This window comes from Solanum verrucosum, unplaced genomic scaffold (assembly GCF_900185275.1).
Source record: "Solanum verrucosum unplaced genomic scaffold, falcon-dt-bn FXZP01000281.1, whole genome shotgun sequence".
Lineage (NCBI taxonomy): Eukaryota > Viridiplantae > Streptophyta > Magnoliopsida > Solanales > Solanaceae > Solanum > Solanum verrucosum.
The window spans coordinates 908,797-918,383 of NW_026020554.1; the positions used below are offsets into that span (position 1 = coordinate 908,797).

Genomic DNA, 9,587 nt, shown 5'->3' on the forward strand with positions numbered 1-9,587 from the left:
GCCAATGACGTTCCAAGGGCCCAAGGTGTTGGTGGTATGGATCCTATTGATGTATGTCCGAAGTGTGGTAAGGGCCATGATGGCCCGTGCTTGAGAAATACCGGTGCTTGCTACAGTTGTGGGGAAATGGGGCACAAGGCAATGGATTGTCCTCGGAATCGCAACAAGGGTAAGGAGGTCCGTCCACAAGGTCCCAATGCGGTTCCTTTGGGGAGAGGGGGCCGACAAGATGGTGCCCCAAGGCACAATCGATTTTATGCTTTGCATGGGAGGCAAGGGGTCGATGAAGTCCCCGACGTCGTTACCGGTATGTTGAAATTTTTTGACTTTGATGTATATGCATTAATTGATCCGGGTGCCTCTCTTTCTTTTGTCACCCCCTTTGTTGCCAAAAAGTTTCATGATGAGCCCGACTTGTTGCGTGAGTCATATAAGGTGTCTACTCCTATTGGTGCATATATGGTTGCCTAGTACGGGGGTAGTAGGCCCGTATAACCGTATCGAGGGGTTGGTACCTTGGTTGCCTAGTACGGGGGGTAGTAGGCCCGTATAACCGTATCGAGGGGTTGGTACCTTGGTTGGTCAAGCGGTGCTCCGGTCCCTACATAGTGACATCATGTAGGCATAGAGTATGCATTAGTACGTTTGAATGTACTAAGTATATGGGATGCAATGCAATGCAACAATAGATGGACATCATAGGCAAAATGCATAATCATATCCGATAGATAGCATATTAATGAGATGATATGTATAATGATGCTTACATAAAAATCATATTTAGTGGGGCGTAGTACATGTGTGGCGAGTGACCATCAATATAGTATTTTCAACGCCTACCACCCCCTTGGAGAGGCGAAAAAAGTACAAACCCCTCAATGTGGTTACCTGGGCCTACCACCCCCCGAGCTAGGGACCAAGGTACAAACCCCTTGATATGGTTATACGGGCCTACTACCCCCCGTACTAGGCAACCAAGGGACCAACCCCTCGATACGGTTACCCGGGCCTACAACCCCCCGAGCTAGGCTTGGTCGACTCACAACACTTATATAGAGAAAATCATATACATGTGTCCATTTCATCATCATTTCAGTAATTATACAACCATCCGACTCATAGGACGTATATTGGACCTTCCATTTCCTAAGAATTCTATAAATGGACATTTTATCAAACACATGGTGGGCTACTGTTCATGTAAATAAAATCATGTATTTCAAGAGTACTAAGTCCAACCAATTTCAAAATCCATATAAATCAGCCCACCAACAACATACATATATATATATATATATATCAACCTTCATAATTTGATCGTGGAAGCATGAAAACCATAAGCATCACATAATAATTCCATTTCATGATAATATGCAAAATAGACCATAATAGGGTGTGTAGTAGTAATTCCATACTTCAAGAGTTCATAAATAACCATAAGGATCCATAAACTTGAAGTAGTAATAGAGGATAAATGGTTGGACTTGTGGAAAGGAAGATTTCCACAATCAAACCCACATACCTCAACTTTGGAGAATCCTTGATGAAGATTGGAATGGAGAATTGAAGCTTGAGATTGAGTCTTGAATCCGAAATTAGAGCTTGAGATCTTTGAATTTGGTTGAGGATCTTGGTGGAATTTTTGGAGAGGGCTTAGAGAGTGTTTTTGAAGTTAAAAATGACTAAGTATGAGACATATTCCCTTTTTATAAAAAACGTCCCCAACACTTAGCCTCAAAAAAAAAATAATAGCTCACTGGAAATTGCAAATCTGCACAGACAGGTTTCACGAAAATGGTCATAACTCCCTCATCCTAACTCGGAATGAGGTGAAACCAAGTGCGTTGGAAAGCTAACTCAAAGATCTTTAATTTAATAGGTTGTGGCCCTTCCAGTTCCTTGTGTGCTAAGAGATATGTCCCTTTAAAGTTGACCCTCCATATCGCATTTTTTGCGATTTTCGAATTTTGATACGGTTGCCCTAAAATTCGGGTTAGACCCATTTCCCACTCAATTTGACCCCATGAATAAGAATATGAAGTCGAATTTCCGAAATCATGCACAGATTTTGAGGTATATGAAAATTACAATTATAGGTGTTTCCGAAGCACATTTTCGGGCATTTTTGGAGTCGTTTCACTTAACTATGACATTATGGTGTAGATGATGTTCTCTAGAAACTTTAAAACAATCATTCATCTGTAGGAAATATACTCTACCTTTTTAAAATCTTCTTTCTTTCAAAATGGTCTACGTATACAACCAAGAGAGCTACAGACCCATCTTCTTCTCCTCACTCTCCATCTCAAATCCCAATTGACATCATATATCTAATAGTAGTGGCATCATTCACATGAGCTACGATCCACATTTTTTATTTGTAATGGTATTTATTTTTCACTAAATTACATGTTGACTTTTTTATTCATCACAAGAGTTCGCGCTTTAACTATTCTTCTTCCTTAAAGCCCTACAGACACTTCAATTTGTTTATGCTTCACTTTGACATCACTGATCCAAACAAGTGAAGCATGGCCGCATGCAGTACTGCACACTAGTGCTCTAAAGTCCATTGATGCTCACCAGTTTCAACTAGCACAACCACCATCTCCAAAGTCATAACAGATCATATAGTAATCAACCTCAGAAAGTGAAGATGTGAGTATTTGACCACCAAGAATATTCTGTGGATGGTAACAACCACTCTACATTCATGATGGACCGTCAAGAAGTAACAAATCACAATTATCAATATAAATATTGAATATTGAAAAAATTGATTTCAAAAGAAAATTCATAAGAGAAGAAAGATGAGGCAAAGAAGGAATTGATCGAGGTGAGTCGAGAAGTTCAATACCTTCTTGATCGAGAAAATGACGCTGCTTGCACTTATGCCACGTCCATTTCTAGGGTATACAAAGTCTTATATAGCAAGGTGAACAGTGAATACGTTGACAAGAAAACCTACTCTGATAAATAGACACATACATAAAGAAAGTAATCAGCAAGAGTAACTCACACAAGTTCACTCACTACAAGCATGTTATTTTTAAGCTTCTTAGCTCCATTTATATAAGTTTCTTATGTTTCATTATTCTTCCATTGCTTTGTCATATCTTTTTTAGGACATTACCAACTTGAGCATGGAAGTCAAACCCAAATAGGTGGGGATTCACTCATTTTTTTCTGTTTTTGAGTGGTTACTCCGCAAGGATGCAATATGCATACACAACAGATGCAAAAGCAGGACACCAACACCTACACATGCAGTTTGCAAGAACAATCATCCTGCGACATGCTACAACTTTCACTCGTTTCGAGTTCGGGTCCCATCTTCCCAATCATCCCATTTCACAGGCAGCAAGCATTCCATCTCAATCATAAAAAGAGTAATAGGTTTTATTTGTAGGTTTCTCTACTTCAGGCTCTTCCGAGGGCCTTTTTTTTAGGTGAGGTTCTATAGTTTGATGGTTACGTTAATGTTCTCCTCTCCCCTTCACTGGTAGCTAGGAAAGATCATGTCCAGTCACCAACAAATTCCATTGATTCCATTCAACAAAAAGGAAGCTGTCCTTCTATTAATCAGAAACAAAAACATGATTACAATAGGTACTGAATGTACTAATTGTCCCATAACATTGCATAATCCATACCATTAACCAGGCTTCATAAAAAGCAGGGATTAATTAATACTCCTACAATTATCCAAAAGCAACAGGGGTCTAACTACTAAATCGGAATCAACAGTTTTTATCATTAAATTGTACACTATTAAGTATTAACACACTGACATATTTGACGAATGCAGCGAAACAATGAAAATGTAGACAATAGTCCAATACTCATAGCAAGATAGTGAATACGCAAAAGATGTAGCAACAATAATGAGTAACAACATAAATTTATCTCGAAAGAAACGAACCTTTTTTATGATTTCCATCATCGAGTGGAGCTGATCCTTCGCTATTTTCTTCTTCAACCTCAACTTTTTCGTACTGTTCGTCCTCGTTAACTGAGAATTTGTGTATCGGGACTGAGTTATTGGTTAGTGAATCAGCCGCCGTAACCATGATGGTATTGGTGTCGGAGGGCCGTTGAATCTGGTAGCGACGGGGCGGAGTTGGTGGCGGATGACGGCGGCCCTAATCATAAACTGTTTATTCTAATGGGAAGAAATAGGGATTTCATCAGACATATTTTTATTTGGAATTTTGTATGAACATTGAAAATATTAAGGGGTCGTTTGGTTGCTCAGTATTTTAATGCAATAATTAGTTAATTAACATGAAATTTACGTATTATTTCATGTAAAGTTTAATTATTCAATATACTATTAGATCTTGTATATTGTACCAATCCAAGGTTAACACTTAACACCATTCACTATGGTAGAGAAGTCAATCAAGTTACAAATTACAGATTACAAATTACAGACTAGCTAGTTAGCGCAATCTATCATTTTTTAATGTACTAACAATAATCATTCAATAGGGTCAAACACATATACAGTAAAACCTCTATAAATTAATACTCGATAAATTAATAATTATTTGCAACAAATTTAAAGTGATAGAAATAAATTGCAATCACAAATAAAATATGAAGAAACATAGTTTTATTTATCAAGATTGCGGATACAATTTTGTTCCTCCCTTGATTCTACTCTCCTAAGATTTATCCATGAGTCGAGGGCCGTTAGTGGCGTATTTCTCGAACTAGGGGATTTAGAGTTGACCTCTATATGAATATTCCATGACTTTTGTGGAATATTCGAGATCTTGATCTTTAAAAATACCCAAGAGTTTATGAGATATTATGAGATGCCTTTTACGGGAATTTAGTACCTTTTATATAGGCATAAACTAGGGTTTAGGGTTGAGTAGCCTCCAAGAATTCTAATTGAAACTGAACACATCTTCTACAGTCCCAATTCGAACTGAACACGTCTAGTAGAGTCCGCTAAATTCCAATGTCTACAAATGCCCCTACTTCAAGGTTTGTCGAAGTGTAGACTCGATGAAACTCAAAAATTTCAATGTCTACAATAATCTCTATAAAAAAATATTTTCCTTCTGTCCCGACTTGGGCCAATGAAAAAAATCATCAATTTCAATAAGATAATAAGATAATATATTTCCAAAAGACCATTATATAAATATATGGTCCCATTAATATCATAAATTAATAATTCTTTAAAAGTACAAATATATCTAAGACAATTTAGTGAAATATGATTTTATTGTGTTATGTTTTTTCTTATAATTTAAATCTAGTTGAAGCTCATCTCTAACTTTTCTTATTGCATCCAAGAGCTCCGGTGTTGTCTTTTCGAACTGCACCATAAAATTGTGAAGAGTTCTAGATGCGATAAGTGTTTCCTTACGCGTAACTGGTTCCAAAGGTATAGTATCATTTTCAACTTCATCATCAACCTTGCCTTTTCCGATGGTATCCACAATTTCTTCTAAGCTTTGGACCTCTGAACATGTATCACGTTCACCTGGATTATCCAACAAGTTATTGACATCCATTTTATTGTGGTAACCGAGATCATTAATCAATGACCTCAAAGTCATGAATGACGTTTTCACAAGTAGGTTCATTCAAACTCTCTGAGATTGCATCCCCGAACGAATTTTACAGTTTCAAAAACAATTTGCTATTGTCTCTTGCTGAACATTTATTGTCCAAATAGGGATTGTGAAATTGATAGCATCCAAAACATTAATCTTTGCTGGATCAGTTTGTCCCACTTCATAGTCTTCTAATATCCTATGATAAAAATTTGTTCAATAATACATCTTGAAAGCTCTTATTATCCACAAGGTTGAAATTATTAAGATACAATGATTTTGATGTATTCATTGTACTTTATGTATAATTTTTTTTTAATGTGAAATCAATAAATATGATACATAAATTAGTAAGTTACAATGATTTTGATATATTCAAAATTAACCTTCATTAAATCTCAAACCATTCTTTAAATTAATAAATATTAATTTATCGATTAAATAATATCTCTATAAAATAATAAAATTTCATGGTCCCACCTATATTAATTTATAGAGATTTTACTGTATTATAAGATAATATTTTATCATAATTAATTGCTTTAACAATGTCCACGCATCGCGTTGATTAAAATATAAATTTAAAATTAAGAAAATTACACTTTTTAATGAAAACTTGGATTTTGAACTACCCCTATATAGCTAGATTGTTATAATAATTTTATGAGATAGTTCTTCCTTATTACAAATTATACATACTCAATCCCTTATATTCATTTCACTTCATGATGTTGCTTTGGTTAACGCCTTAAAAGTCACCTTTGAGCCAAGCAAGAGTTTTCCAAATTCAATTCAAAAGTATTGTAATGCAGAAAAAACTTCACCACCAATAGCCTTCCCAATAACACTATCAATTTTTTATTAGGACATTGTTTATCGTTCACAGTTGAATTATTAGTCTTCTTACCATTTGACCAGTACTCATACACCATAAACTTATCTGGATTAAACTCCTCTGCGTTCTTGAAAACATTGGAGTCCAATGTTTGATATACAAAAATCACTTCATCTTTCTTGATCAAGAACGATGCTTCGTGATTAGAAACAATTATATTTTTCCTAGCCTTGAACAGTTTGGAATGGGACTGGAGGGTCCATTCTTAAGGTCTCATACACACCACAGACTTAACAAGAGGCAATTTTTCGAGAGCTGAAATAGTTACCCCTCATGTTTCTTAATTTAACTGCGGTCCTGATTTCTTTGACAAGTCTAGTATGTAAACTTGGTCCTGATGTTCCGATCCACATGATCAAAAATGAATAGAACAATTGAATCTGACAAGGAAAACAAAGTTATGATAAGCTTCATCTTTTTTTTTTTACTCCAAATTTCTCTATTTCATCTAAAATATCTGTCTTTTTTTACTCTAACTAATACCTATACTCATCATTACAAGTAGCAAATAAATTATAAAATTAAACAAGATGCGTATATGACGTCTAACACATAGTCTTCAAGTCTTTCACATGTTGGTCAATATGTTCAACAATTAATTGGAATATTTTCTAAAGCAACTTAAATGCTTTTTTCATGGGTGTCTATTAATTGTCTCAAAATTTAAACAAAAAATGGGGAAGCAAGCAAAAGTCAATAAAAATGGCACTACATCTTGACTTGATTTATGAACATAATTACAACAATAATTAATACATCCAGAATATCAAAGTATGAAACAAGTATACGCGTTTGCTTGGGACCACATGAATTACGTACTTATTTATCAGTGACATTCACTTTTGTTATAAAAGATAAAATTTGTATTGTTTAGTATGAAGTCGTTTCACACCTTGCAATTCGTCTAAAAGAAGAGTTTATGAAGTAGGAAGGATTTTTTTGATAACAAAAAAAATAAAATTCCATCGATAACCTTTATGTTACTATTGATCTTTAGCCACTTCTCTAATTCATGGTACTGAGTTTCACAAGTTAATACTTCATACTCATTTGTGGGTCATCCAAGGGTTCTTTATTTTTTATTTTTTTATTGGAGAGGTGATTTCTAAAAACAATCACAGTTAATTAACATAGGTAAAAAAAATTCTTCAATATGCATCAAAATAGAACTCCACTTAAAAAAATAAAAACATACCTTAAATTAAAACACGGATGCATAGTGCTTGAAAATCTATCGAACAATTCGAGTCAAATCCGAAAGAAAGCTAAAAATTGTTAGTTTGATGAACATATATTCTCATAGTATATACTATATATAATTAATAATTTATATATAAAAGCACCACATGAGTGACACGTCTATATGGGGCATATATATTTTGTTGGCCTAACCCATTGGTGTCCCCTAAAGTTGGCACGAAGTTTCACTTAGACACCTCAACTAGGCTATGTTCATTTTAAACCCCTTATGTTGGATCTCGTTGTGTCATTTTGACACTTTTCGCTGACATGGCATTGTGAGTGTAATACACTCAAAGTCAGCGCTGAAAGGTTTTTTTTTTACCAAAAAATTATTTTTAAAACACTGTTCATCTTCTTCCCTCTTTCTTTGTGATTATCTCATCCACCAGACCACCACACACCATCAACCTACCGCCGCTATATTATCGCCATTAATCTTATTAAAATCAAAGCAATTTTTTATTTTACAGATCTGAAAATCCCACAACCATCATCTTCTTCTCATTCTTTTTCTTTAGATCCAACAATTAAATTTCAGTGCCACGAAATAATTACTCTATTTCTTGTTCACATGTTTGAATCCTCTGCACATACGAGAAATGTAAAAACAAAAACAATTCTTCCATTGTTAGTTATAACTGATTCTTTTTAGAAGTAAAGAAGAGAAAAAAATTATGCTTTTATAAATTAATTTTTTCAATGTTATTACATTCTTTTTAAAATGTTTCTTGAAATGACGATAGAGTGAAAAAAGGGTTGAGGTTGGGGTGGGTGAGGGTAAAGAGGATGGACGATCTAGTGGGGTGGGAGGAGCGGTTGAGGTTGGGATGGGTGGAGTGGAGAAGACGCCTGGGTTGGTTGGGTGAAAAAGACAAGGGTGAGTTTCTTGATGAAAATTAGAAGTGATGAATTTCTTTTTAAAAAATATTTATTATTTGAGTTTGAAATGCCACATGTCATCAAATCAGTGGTTATTTTTCTTTTTACTTAAAAGTCATTAGTTTAGAATTATTTTTTATATATATGACATGTGTCTTTGTTTAATTTGTTATTTTGACACGTCATCGGCGAGTGTTTAACACACACTTTATATTTTTGGGTGATTGTTAAAAAAATGTCCAAATGACACAACGGAACCTACATAAAGTGTCTAAAATGAACAAAACTTAGTTAAGGTGTCTAAGTGAAATTTGGTGTCAATTTTAAGGAGCCACTGATGGATTAGCCTTATTTTGTTTTCAACGATAAAGACATCTCTAAGGAATTTATTTTTCTAGAGAAGGTGTTTTTCGAAAAAAATTCAACTAAACATATAAAAATAAGAAAATATTCTCCTATATACCAACCACACCATTAGGATATGTTCGAATATACGGAGAAAAATATTTTCTTGAAAATAAATTTATTTTTCTATGTTTGATACCTAAGTAAAAGGAATTAATTTTACAAATACTACGAGAGATAAGTGTGATGGTGTGGACTGTCTGGCTACAAGGATGGAGATAAAAATAAAGCATGTTAAATGACAAACTATCAAATATCGAATGAGAAATAAAAACATAAATTAAACATTAGGTAAATGTGCTGAATCATTTTTCCTTTTAGTGGTCCAAAAAGATATAACTAAACTAATTAATCCATACACTAAGACATTTATTGTAAAGAGACTATACTAACATTTAATATTGAGCAACTTACATGAAAAGGAAAATGATAAAGCTAAGCTGACTTAAAAAAGTATTTGCTAATTAAAGTCAATTATGCAATGCTATCCCAATCAAGCAATTATTTAGTGGAGCCTTTTTCTAGCCACTCTCACATCAATAATTAAAATTTCTAATAGGAAAAATACATTAATGCCAAGAGATAATACAAAC

General features: G+C 34.3%; 1 protein-coding gene and 2 pseudogenes across 1 annotated transcript in view; all 3 read right to left on the bottom strand.

Annotated features, from left to right (window-relative positions):
- LOC125810182 (protein FRIGIDA-ESSENTIAL 1-like) overlaps positions 1 to 3,242 on the bottom strand; it is a 12,241-nt gene extending 8,999 nt beyond the window's left edge. The window contains exon 1 of the mRNA XM_049489711.1: positions 2,858 to 3,242. The gene's annotated coding sequence lies outside the window, so the exon portion shown is untranslated. The remainder of the gene's footprint in view (positions 1 to 2,857) is intronic.
- Positions 3,243 to 5,222: 1,980 nt separating this feature from the next.
- LOC125810186 (uncharacterized) lies at positions 5,223 to 5,813 on the bottom strand (annotated as a pseudogene).
- A 483-nt stretch (positions 5,814 to 6,296) lies between these two features.
- On the bottom strand, positions 6,297 to 6,821 carry LOC125810126 (allene oxide synthase 3-like; annotated as a pseudogene).
- Positions 6,822 to 9,587: the final 2,766 nt, after the last annotated feature.